This window comes from Heterodontus francisci, unplaced genomic scaffold (genome assembly GCF_036365525.1).
Source record: "Heterodontus francisci isolate sHetFra1 unplaced genomic scaffold, sHetFra1.hap1 HAP1_SCAFFOLD_54, whole genome shotgun sequence".
In the NCBI taxonomy this organism is placed as follows: domain Eukaryota; kingdom Metazoa; phylum Chordata; class Chondrichthyes; order Heterodontiformes; family Heterodontidae; genus Heterodontus; species Heterodontus francisci.
Genome location: NW_027140250.1, coordinates 7,683,191 through 7,696,542, shown reverse-complemented (window position 1 = coordinate 7,696,542; position 13,352 = coordinate 7,683,191).

The window sequence follows — 13,352 nt, the reverse complement described above, 5'->3', positions numbered from 1 at the left end:
AATGGAATATTGCCCTTTATTGCAAGGGTCATTGAGTATAAAATTAGGGAACATTGGCTAGACTGTACAGGGCATTGGTGAGACCGTGTCTAGAGTATTGTGTACAGTTTTGGTCTACTTACGTGAGGAGGGATATACTTGCGTTGGAAGAAATTTAGAGAAGGTTAATTGATCTGATTCACGGGATGAAAAGGTTGAACAGGTTGGGCCTATACTCATTGGAGTTTAGAAGAATGAGAGGTGGTCTCATTGAAGCATATAAGATTATGTGGGGGCCTGACAGGATAGATGCAGAGAAGATGTTTCTCCCAGTGGGTATAACTGGAACTGGGGCACAGATTAAAAATCAGGGGTCTCACATTTAAGATGGAGATCAGGAAGAATTTATTTTCTCAGAATGTTAATCTTTGGAATTCTCTTCCCCAGAGAACAGCGGAGGCTGGGTGATTGAATATATTCACTGCTGTTAGATTTTGGATCTGCAGAGGAGTCAAGGGTTATGAGAGGTAGGCACGAAAGTGGACCTAAGGCCACAATTAGATCAGTCGTGATCTTAATGAACGGTGGAGCTTGTTCAAGGGATCGAATGGCCATTCCTGCTTGTATTTCTTATGATCTTCACAGGACCGAGGATGGATTAATGCTCGGGGTTACAGGACCCGGGGGTAGATTAATGCTCGGATTCACAGGGCCCAGGGTTGGATTAAAGAAAGGTCTGTCTCTAAGTTTTAGACTATGCTTCCTAGCACTGGACTCATCAACCTATGGAAATAGTTTCCCTCTATCTCCCCTCTCAGTTCAAATTAATATCTTGAAAACGTCATCAGATCAACCCTTATTCTTCTACATTGCAGGGAATACAGCCCTTATAAAGAGTTGATGCATTCTGACAGAAGATAGAGGGCAATGCTATATATTCTTAATGGACAGCTCCAATGAGAGTGCAGGGGCAGCGGAACCTGTGGTCTCATGTGCATAGATCAGTGAAGGTGGCAGGACATATTGGGAGAGTAGTTGGCAAAGCATTTGAGATCTTGGGCTTGATAAATGGAGGTTCTGAATGCAAAGCAGAGAATGTATGCTGAGCATTTATAAAGTTCTGGTTCGGCCACAACTGGAATATTGCATGCAGTTCTGTCACCGCACTCCAGGAAGGATGTGAGGGTACTTGAGTGGGTGCAGAGGAGATTTATCAGAATGGTTCCAAGGATGGGGGATTTTAGTTATAAGGTTAAGTTGGAAAAGTGGGCTTTGTTCTTTTTCGGGAGCAGAGAGTGCAAGCGAGTGAGCAGCTGGGAAGGTCAGTTTAAAGTAAACTTAATTTCCTTTTGTTTTCGGTGGAGACCAGGGGGCTGCTGGGTAAGTAAAACCCTATATATTTGGTCCGTTTCTGAACCCGAGACACTACACCTGTAGTGTCTCCCACCCGCCCTCCTCCTCTAACCAAAAATAAGGACTCGGTGGTGTGTAGATAAGGTAAGGCTTTTTCTATTGCTCTTTTTTGTTTTATCGTGTGGTTGGTTAAAAACTTTTCGTTCCTTTTTCATTTAACTAAGTTTAAGCTTAAGATTAAAAATGGCAGGAGATCTCAGACCCGTGACATGCTCCTCTTGCTCAATGTGGGAGCTCAGGAACATGGCTGATGTCCCTGACTCCTTCACGTGCAGGAAGTGTGTCCAGCTGCAGCTCTTGTTAGACCGCATGACCGCTCTGGAGCTGCGGATGGACACACTTTGGAGCATCCGCGATGCTGAGGAGGTCGTGGATAGCACGTTTAGCGAATTGGTCACACCGCAGATTAGGATTGCTGAGGGAGAAAGGGAATGGGTGACCAAAAGGCAGAGAAAGAGCAGGAAGGCAGCGCAGTTGTCCCCTGCGGTCATCTCCCTCCACAACAGGTATACCGTTTTGGATACTGTTGAGGGAGATGGCTCACCAGGGGAAGGCAGCAGTAGCCAGGTTCATGGCACCGTGGCTGGCTCTGCTGTTCAGAAGGGCGGGAAAAGAGTGCAAGGGCTATAGTCATAGGGGATTCGATTGTAAGGGGAGTAGATAGGCGGTTGTGTGGTCGAAAACGAGACTCCCGAATGGTATGTTGCCTCCCAGGTGCACGGGTCAGGGATGTCTCAGATCGGCTGCAGAACATTCTGAAGGGGGAGGATGAGCAGCCAGTTGTCGTTGTGCACATAGGCACCAATGATATAGGTAAAAAAGGGATGAGGTCATACAAGCAGAATTTAGGGAGTTAGGAGCCAAGTTAAAAAGTAGGACCTCAGAGGTAGTAATCTCAGGATTGCTACCAGTGCCACGTGATAGTCAGAGTAGAAATGAAAGAATAGTCAGGATGAATGCGTGGCTTGAGAGATTGTGCAGGAGGGAGGGGTTCAGATTTTTGCGACATTGGGACCGGTTCTGGGGGAGGTGGGATTATTACAAATTGGACGGTCTACACCTGCGCCGGACTGGAACTAATGTCCTTGGGGGTGCTTTTGCTAACGCTGTTGGGGAGGGTTTAAACTAATGTGGCAGGGGGATGGGAACCAAAGGAGGTCAGTGGAGAGTAAGGATGTAGTAACTAAAGCCTGTAAGGAACTAGATAATGAAGTCAGCATGACTAAGGGAAAGAGTAGGCAGGGAGCAGATGATGAAAGCAAAGGGACTGGTGGTCTGAGGTGTATTTGTTTTGATGTAAGAAGTGTAATAGGTAAGGCAGATGAAGGTAGGGCTTGGATTAGTACCTGGGAGTATGATGTTATTGCTATTACTGAGACTTGGTTAAGGGAAGGGCATGATTGGCAACTAAATATCCCAGGATACCGATGCTTCAGGCGGGATAGAGAGGGAGGTAAAAGGGGTGGAGGAGTTGCATAACTGGTCAAAGAGGATATCACAGCTGTGCTGAAGGAAGGCACTATGGAGGACTCGAGCTGTGAGGCAATATGGGACAAACTCAGAAATAGGAAGGGTGCGGTAACAATGTTGGGGCTGTACTACAGGCCTCCCAACAGCGAGCGTGAGATAGAGGTGCAAATATGTAAACAGATTATGGAAAGATGTCGGAGCAACAGGGTGGTGGTGATAGGAGATTTTAATTTTCCCAACATTGACTGGGTTTTACCTTAGTGTTAGAGGTCTAGATGAAGCAGAATTTGTAAGGAGCATCCAGGAGGGCTTTCTAGAGCCCAACTCGGAAAGGGGCCGTACTGGACCTGGTGTTGGGGAATGAGCCGGGCCAGTAGGGGACTACTTTGGGAATAGAGATCACAATTCCAGAAGTTTTAGAATACTCATGGACAAAGATAAGAGTGGTCCGAAAGGAAGAGTGCTAAATTGGGGGAAGGCCAACTATACCAAAATTCGGCAGGAGCTGGGGAATGTAGATTGGGAGCAGCTGTTTGAAGGTAAATCCACATTTGATATGTGGGAGGCTTTTAAAGAGAGTTTGATTAGCGTGCAGGAGAGACATGTTCCTGTGAAAATGAGGGGTAGAAATGGCAAGATTAGGGAACCATGGATGACAGGTGAAATTGCGAGACTAGCTAAGAGGAAAAAGGAAGCATACATAAGGTCTAGGCGGCTGAAGAAAGACGAAGCTTTGAAAGAATATCGGGATTGTAGGCGCAATCTGAAATGAGGAATTAAGAGGGCTAAAAGGGGTCATGAAATATCTTTAGCAAACAGGGTTAAGGAAAATCCCAAAGCCTTTTATTCATATATAAGGAGCAAGAGGGTAACTAGAGAAAGGATTGGCCCACTCAAGGACAAAGGAGGAAAGTTATGCGTGGAGTGAGAGAAAATGGGTGAGATTCCATGTGAGTACTTTGCATCGGTATTCACCGAGGAGAGGGACATGACGGATGTTGAGGTTAGGGACAGATGTTTGATTACTCTAGGTCACTCGGCATAAGGAGGGAGGAAGTGTTGGGTATTCTAAAAGGCATTAAGGTGGACAAGTCCCCAGGTCCGGATGGGATCTACCCCAGGTGACTGTGGGAAGCGAGAGAGGAAATAGTTGGGGCCTTAACAGATATCTTTGCAACATCCTTAAACACGGGTGAGGTCCCGGAGGACTGGAGAATTGCTAATGTTGTCCCCTTGTTTAAGAAGGGTAGCAGGGATAATCCAGGTAATTATAGACTGGTGAGCCTGACGTCAGTGGTAGGGAAGCTGCTGGAGAATATACTGAGGGATAGGATCTATTCCCATTTGGAGGAAAATGGGCTTATCGGTGATAGGCAACATGATTTTGTGCAGGTAAGGCCATGTCTTACCAACTTAATAGAATTCTTTGAGGAAGTGACAAAGTTGATTGATGAGGGAAGGGCTGTAGATGTCGTATACATGGACTTCAGTAAGGCGTTTGATAAGGTTCCCCATGGTAGGCTGATGGAGAAAGTGAAGGCGCATGGGGTCCAAGGTGTACTAGCTAGATGGATAAAGAACTGGCTGGGCAACAGGAGACAGAAAGTAGCAGTGGAAGGGAGTTTCTCAAAATGGAGACGTGTGACCAGTGGTGTTCCACAGGGATCCGTGCTGGGACCACTGTTGTTTATGATATACTTCAATGATTTGGAGGAAAGTATAGGTGGTCTGATTAGCAAGTTTGCAGACGACACTAAGATTGTTGGGGTAGCAGATAGTCAAGGGGACTGTCAGAGAATACAGCAGAATATAGATAGACTGGAGAGTTGGGCAGAGAAATGGCAGATGGAGTTCAATCAGCGCAAATGCGAGGTGATGCATTTTGGAAGATCCAATTCAAGAGTGAACTATGCAGTGGATGGAAAAGTCCTGGGGCAAATTGATGTACAGAGAGATTTGGGTGTTCAGGTCCATTGTTCCCTGAAGGTGGCAACGCAGGTCAATAGAGTGGTAAAGAAGGCATACGGCATGCTTTCCTTCATCGGACGGGGTATTGAGTCCAAGAGTTGGCAGGTCATGTTACAGTTGTATAGGACTTTGGTTCGGCCACATTTGGAATACTGCGTGCAGTTCTGGCCGCCACATTACCAAAAGGATGTAGATGCTTTGGAGAGGGTGCAGAGGAGGTTCACCAGGGTGTTGCCTGGTATGAAGGGCGCTAACTATGAAGAGAGGTTGAGTAGATTAGGATTATTTTCATTAGAAAGACGGAGGTTGAGGGGGGACCTGATTGAGGTGTACAAAATCATGAGAGGGATAGACAGGTTGGATAGCAAGAAGCTTTTTCCCAGAGTGGTGGATTCAATTACATGGGGACACGAGTTCAAAGTGAAAGGGGAAATGTTTAGGGGGGATATGCGTGGAAAGTTCTATATGCAGAGGGTGGTGGGTGCCTGGAACGCGTTGCCAGCGGAGGTGGTAGATGCGGGCACGATAGCGTCTTTTGAGATGTATCTAGACAGATACATGAATGGGCAGGAAGTAAAGAGATACAGACCCTTAGAAAATAGGCGACAGGTTTAGATAGAGGATTTGGATCGGCGTAGGCTTGGAGGGTCGAAGGGCCTGTTCCTGTGCTGTAATTTTCTTTGTTCAAGTATAGAAGATTATGACAGGCTTCGATAAGTTAGATAAGTTGAACAAGGAAAAACTGTTCCCATTAACAAATGGTACAAGGACTGGGGGACACAGATTGAACGTTTTGGGCCAAATATTCAGGGAGAATACAAGGAAGAACATTTTACGCAATGGGGGGTAATGACCTGGAACTCGCTGCCCACAAGTGTGGTGGAAGTGGAGATAATCAGTTACTTTAAGAAGAAGTTGAATGGCTTCCTGAGATAAGTAGACTCTCAGAGCTACGGAAATTGAGCCGGTGAGTGGGACTGACAGAATAGCTCCACGCAGAGATGGCACTGACTCGTTTGCATGAATGGCCTCCTTCCGTGTTATAAGTGACTCTATGACTATCTCATTTGTCCGGACCCCTCTTGATTTTGAATAGCTCTATCATATCTCCTCCCATCCTTCTCTTCAGCGAGGAAAACTGTCCCAACCTCTGTAAGTAATCCACGCAAGTGACATTTATCATCTGTGGAACCATTGTCGTGAATCTTTTCTGATGTTGTCACATCTTTCCTAAAGTGTGGCGCCCAGAACTGGGCACAATACTCCAGTTGAGACCAAATCAGTGTTTTATATAAGTTTAGCATGACATCCTTGCTTTAATGCTTTGTACCCGATTATTGAAACCCAGTTTACCGTATGTTCTATTGACCACACGCTCAACCTTTCCTGCCACATTCAATAATTTATGTGCACATATGCCCAGGTCCCTCTGCTCTCTGCACCCCACTTTAAAATTCCATTCTTTATTTCATATTTCCTATCCTCGTTCTTACGACCAAAGCGAATCAGTTCACAATTCTCGACATTAAATTTCGGCTGCCACTTGTCCACCCATTCCACCAACCTGGCCATGTCCTTTTGAAATTCTGCTTTATCCTCCTCACAGTTCACAATGTATCCAATATTCGTCCCATCCACAATTTTCCAAATTGCGCCAAGGCCTACGTTATTAATACATACCAGGAAAAACAAGGGTCCTAACACCGACCTGTGGGGAACTGCATTACAAACTTACCTGCAGTCTGGAAAACACCCATTAACCACTACGCTCTCTCTCTCTCTGTCTGTCTGTAACTCAGCCAATTTTGTATCCATGTTGCTACAGTTCCTTTTATTCAATGTGATATAAATTTGCTCACAAGTATTTTGTGTGGTACTTTATCAAATGATTAATTTGGCACTCTTTGCTCACAACATCAGCATCATTGTCCTTACCAACCATTTCTGTTTTCTCATCAAAATACTCCAGCAATTTGGTTCGACATGATTTGCCTTTGACAAATCCATGCTGCTTTTCGTTAATTAACCTGCATTTGTCCAAATGAATATTAATATGATTGGCCTGATCGGCAACCACTTAAACAGGACCAGAGTCATTTGATCATCATTCTGATGTAGGACGATTCAAAGGTATCCTGCGTGACAGTGGATACCCTGATCAGATCATTTCTCACTGTATATCGTGTTACAACCAAGTCCCACCTCTCCACAAGTCACAGCATATCAGTACATTTTCCCATTTACCAAAACAGCCAATTCCGTAATCTATTTGACTTCAGAATCAAAAACACCAATCATTTTTTTAAAAATCAGCAGCAAAATTCTGTGTTTATTATTATAAAACCAAGTCATAATTAATAATGATGTAAATCTATATACTGTTATGACCAAGGCAGGAGTAATGCATTGTTAATTCAGTCCCAATACTCCACAGGCCATAGCATATCAAATAATGCTTCCCACCTCTCGAAGAATAGCCTAAATTAAACACTTCATTTATCCCCCAGAATAAATCACATCAAGCTAGGTTTCTTTAAGCAACAACAACACTAACTATTTATTAGAAAAAGATAATAGATTTTAACTTCTCACGAGATATATCGATGTATAAAACCCCTTATTTCCTTAACCCCCATGCACACACACATTAAAAAATAATGGTTAACCGGGGGGGAAATATTTTTTGTTTGGCAGCTGATTCCTAGGAATAGAAGGAACAGTAAAAATAATTGCGTTTATCACGTGCTGGTCTGATGTTTTTGGTATGGTGAGGTGTCCCGGAGTCGAATAGTCAGATGCCAGTCTCTCCAGCCGAGATTGATGAACAGTCTGTAATGGGTAGGTGTTCCTGGTAAGTTAACTGCAGCAGGTGACACTTTGGTCTTCCATCAGGGGTGTAACAACAGATTTGTTTGGGTTTTGAAGCAGCAGTCTAGCAGTCAAAGAATTCTTTAGCTTTCAGTATTTCGGAGACACAGGAGGCAGCAGGAATCTCACTGGAGGTAGGAATTATTCACAGACTGGAGGCAACAGGAATCTGCCACCTTTCAAATGCAGGATTCCTTTTCAAGAGATGCAAGTCTGCTCCACAGAGAGAGGCCACACTTTTCTGGGCGTTTTCTCTCTTGCTCCAGGCAGGTCAAAGCAAAGATTTCAAAAGCCTTCCCTGGTCCAATTCACAGGCTTTTTAAAGGGTCCAAGGTGAAAAATAACCTTCCTGAACACGGTCACATGCCCAGACAAGTGGGCTGAAATACGCTTTTAAAGTTGCACTTAGCGGCCGCCACTGAGCTCCCGCGATATTATATGCGGGTGCTATTTGCATCACTGCACGGAGCACGGCCCCTGTATTTCGTGTGGAGAGGTATCTTTTTGACAGCTGTGCAGAGGGTTATGTTGTCCTATTTAAAGCGATCAAACACCTGCTTCCTGACAGCTGTAAAAGAAATACTTACCTCTCCATTGAAGTGTGGGGCTGCTGTCAATCTGGCCGCAAACCAGAAAATGCTGGAGAAGCACAGCAGGTCAGGCAGCATCGGTGTAGAGAAAAACAGAGTTAATTTAACCAAGTTCACAGACCTGAAAGTTAACTCCGCTTTTCTCTCCACAGATGCTGCCTGACCTGTTGAATTTCCCCAGCACTTTCTGATTAGCTGCCACATATTTACCTTGCTGTGTCCCAGTGTCCTGTGAATTTGCAATCCTGTCCTTCCACTTAAGTGTGACATTGCTTCTTGTTGGTCTGCCACACCTGGGTGAACAATCTTAATTTCGCACATTCCAGGACTTGAGACTTAAATGTACCATAAAAGGAGTTTACACAACAGAAATAAAACCATAACTGAAGAATATGTACATACTATGGGCGTCTAATCATCTTACTGTATAGAAAACCGAAGACTAATATGCATTTGGAATCCGTTTACATTAATATGCTAACTGTGATGTGAAACTACATGTAACCGTAATTAAACAACATTTGTAAAACAAAAGGGAAATATGTTCATATTCTAGCTGCATTCCGAACTAGAAATTTTACACCAATAAATATGATCAGCTGCTGCAGAAGCAAAGTCTTCATGAACATGTGTCGATGTGTAATCGTTGAAAAACTATAACAGCACAGATTTCCTCACTGGGCCTGCATTGGTTTTCAAACATGTGCAAAATGAATCTTGCAGCCAGGCGTTCCAGCAGTCACACTGTGGAGCCACCTTTGCATTTAGAGGAACACACCAAAATCCTAAGATGGCAGAGAGGTGCTCTGGGGTGGCCCTACAGTGCAGCGAAGGCTCCCTTCTCACTCTTCTCCAGGCTGTGTGGGCAAGGCGGGAGGCCATTTACACCAGAAATGGTAAGAATAGGACCTCCCTCCTGAGCAAGGCGATCTGGCTGGAGATGGCAGAGGAGGTGAATAGCCGTGGGGCAAGCCACCGTCAAAGGGTCCACTCCTGGAAAGGTATGAACGAGCACTCCTCCAGCCAGCCTCGGCCCGCTAGGCTTCGTGTGCACAGGGTATGGGTGCCAAAGCCATCCAAAGCCAAAGGGAAATCAGATCTGCAGCCTTCCTCTAGTCAGGCTTCTAGTGCAGAGGTTGCAGCAAGAAGTGGCTCCCTCTCCGTTTACAGAGAACACGCTGACACAAATGGGAATACATGGGTGTCACAGCAATGTAAATATGCCTTTCACTAAATGTTCCTCACCAACGTGTGTGTCCCTTTCTCTGAACGAATGATATGTGCCAGCAGATAGCGTCAATGTCACATCTCTCTGCACCGTTTGCCCTCAGGGGAGTTAATGTATGCAATTACATCATTACCATGCGCCGTTACTCATGAGCGTCTCTACGGATGCAGTGAAATAGACATTGGCTCAGTCAGCTGATGCCTCTAATGGTTTACACTGGGATGCTGCAGATGTGTACTGGTGCACCGTAGGTGAGCGAAGGTGATATGCAGCTTGCAGAACTCTTGTCGGTCACTATGGAGTCGACAGCCTTTGACTTGTGAGCCACTGCCGTATATCCCTAGCTCACTGTTAGCCTTGCACGTAGAGCCGACGCACCATCTGCCCTCCCATGCTTCATTCGTGTTGTAGGTCATCAGAATCCTCATAGTCTGAGCAGGAATCCTGTTGACGTCTCTCCTCATCATACCAGGCCTGGCCTCTATTGGATGTGTAGTTGCACAGAGCAGCAAGGAAAGGAGCTGGCCTTTTCGGCCTCTAGTACAGGGCATTACCCTATCCATACAGGCATTGGAAGCACTCTTTCAGCATGCCTATCTCCTGCTCAATCAACTCAATGTGCTCTTGTAGCTCAGTGGCTGGCGTTGTCGCTCTCCTCTGCAGCGGTGGTGAGGTCTCTCACTGGTGACGAGAGCCATGTTTGCAAAGGATACCCCGTATCTCCAAGAAGCCACACCTCCTTTTTACCTAGTTCTGTGTACAGCAGGGACTGGTGGAGACCCCAAGTGTCATGCCAGCTGCCTGAGAAGCGGTCACAGATGTGTCTGACAAATCTGCAGTGATCACATACCAGCTTCACCTAGATTGAGAGGATTCCTATATTGGTGACGTTTGCAGGTGGTAGCCTGGTGGAAGGCCTGATGGCCACATGAATGCAGTCAATGAACATGAAAACCTATGGTTCTCTGGCAATGGTGCAAGGAACTGATGGCCCTCTTGGTATGGCTGTGAGAGTTCATCCTGAAGCGAACATATTCACTGGCCCTCTGGGACAGGTCATTGGTGACCTCCCTAATGCAGCCCTGCACTGCTGACTATGTCATTTCACAACTGTCTCTGGTGGGCTCCTGAAATGCTGCATCGGCGTCAAGTTGAGAACCGCTGCCACTATGAGGAACAAAGGCACTGTATGTCCATCGAAGCCCAGGTCATCTTTCAGCAGGGCACAGAGACGTGGCACCACCATCTCTACATGAGCAGTCCCCTCTGACCCTGGTGCTCTGAGATCCGATGGCTTGTCAATTGGGTCCTGTAGATGCATTGCAATCATAACGGAAGCTCCCCTTGGCGATTGCTGCTCACGATAGGGGGCCTCGACATGGATCACACCTGCCTGCTGATTTAACCTCTGGTACATACAGATCCTCAGGAGCAGAGAATCACACAATGTAGGATGAGCCATACCTATTTCCATATGATAAATAAGGTTTAACCCTTCATGTATTTGAAGCTTCCTAGCAGGGCAGGGATTGGAGGTGACTGGTGCATCAGCTGCTTTTATTGATTAACTATGTGACGCACCATGGCATTGCCCATCTTGGCCAACATTCAGGGTGGCGCAGCAAGACCACATCAATATCCTACGAGCTGAATCGATTTCCTCCACGATCCATACAATCTTAATAAATTCAAAATACTGCAGATGCTGGAAATCCAAAATAAAAATAAGAACCAGTTCTGATGAAGGATCACTAACCTGAAAGGTTAACTCTGCTTCTTTCTCCACAGTTGCTGTCAGATCTGCTGAGTATTTTCAGCATTTCATGTATTTAATCCATATAACCTTAATTTTCATACCCCTTCTGGCTCCCTCCCCACACACAGGGTGACTAGAGTGCCATTGCTCTGTCACAAAAACAAACAAACACAGAGTGTACAGTTTAGTACCGTTTACAATATGTTAATTGGGGTTCCACCGCCCAGCGAGCGAGGGCCGCACTGAGATCCCCTTGCCACCGATAATATGCGGCTGCCCCTTCTTGAAGTCGCACGTCGAAGCGGGCCTCTCCTCACCGAATTTTACCGGCACCCGCGCTGTGACCCAGGTCGTCAAGGGTTTGGTACAATTTAGCCCAGAGAGCTGGAAACAATGAGACTAGAGTGGATAGATGTCCAGGCATACTGGAGCTTGAAACAAAGTGAACAGTGACATTACTGGAAAGCTGCAAGTTGATTGGTTGGTGAGAAAATGCTGTTTGAGAGTATCAGTTAACACCTGGGTTCGTCCACGACTCTTCGGGTGCATGTGGACAGCTGGATTGCAGCGTCACAATAACTGGCAGACTAAAAAAAAGAGTGCAAATTAAATATTTACAATCAGGGACAAATAACTAGCTGGTGAGTATTTCAGAGTAAGGTTTATTTTAACTAGTGAACCGTGTTGACTTTTAGCAGCATTCATTAGAACTAGTAAATTTGTATTAATAAATCTATGGTTTGTATTGGTAAGTTTTTATCAGCCAACTAATAAATAAAGAATGGCTGGGATGCTTCAACCTCGAGAGTGCACCTCTTGTGCTATATGGCAACTCCAGGATGCTTCCCGCATCCTGGAGAACCATTTGTGCAGGAAGTTTTGTCAATTGTGGCAGCTTGAGCTCTGGGTTTTTGAACTTGGGCGGCAGCTGGCGACACTGTGGTGCATTGGTGAAGATGAGAGCTTTGTGGAAAGCACGTTTATAGATGTGGTCACTCACAACTTAAGAGTATGCAGGGAAAGAGGGAACGGGTGACAACCAGGCAATCAAAAATAATCTGTCAGGCAGTACAGGAAACCCCTGAGTGCATACACTCTGCAACAGGTATGTTGTTCTGAATACTGAGGACAGTGATGCTTCATCTGGGGAGTGTAGCCAAGTCAATGGCACCACTGGTGGCTCAGCTGCACAGGGTATTACAGGGAAGACTGCAAGAGCCATAATGATATGTGATCCAATCGTCAGGGGAACATATAGTCGTTTCTGTGGCTGCAAACATGAATCCAGGATGTTGTGTTGCCTCCATGGTGCCTGGGTCAAGGGTGTCATTGAGCGGCTGCAGAGCATTCTGAAGGGGGAGGGCGAACAGGCAGAAGTCGTGGTCCACATCTGAACCAACGACATTGGTAGAAAAAGTGATGTGATCTTGCAGTCAGAATGTAGGGAGTTAGATAAGAAATTAGCAAGCAGGACCTCGGAAGTAATCATCCCCTTATTATTCCAAGTGCTATGTGCAAGCGAGAATATCCTCTTTCCCTTAACATACTTATAAAACGCCTTGGAATTTTCCTTTATCTTGTTTGCCAGTGATTTTTCATATACCCTCTTCGCTCTCCTAATTACTTTTTTATGTACTCCCCTGCACTTTATATACACCTCTAAGGGCTCCGCTACCTTCAGCAATCTGAATCTGCCATAAGCCTCTTTTTTGTCCAATCCTTTACACCCCTTGAAATCCAGGGTTCCCTGTTTATGTTGGTCCTACCATTCACCTTAACGGGAACATGTTGGGCCTGAAGCCTCACTATTTCCTTCCTGAATGACTCCCACTGGTCTGATGCACACTTTCATATAACAACATTCTCCCAGTCCACTTTGGCCAGATCCTCTTCCATCATATTGAAATCTACATTCCCCAATTCAGTACTTTTGTTTCCGGTCTCTCTATGTCCTTTTCTATAAATACCTTAATTCTTACGGAGTTGGGGTCACTATCCCCGAAATGCTCTCCCACTGCCACTTCTACCACTTTTCCAGCTTCATTCTCCAGGATTAAGTCAAGTACCGCTCCTCCTCTTG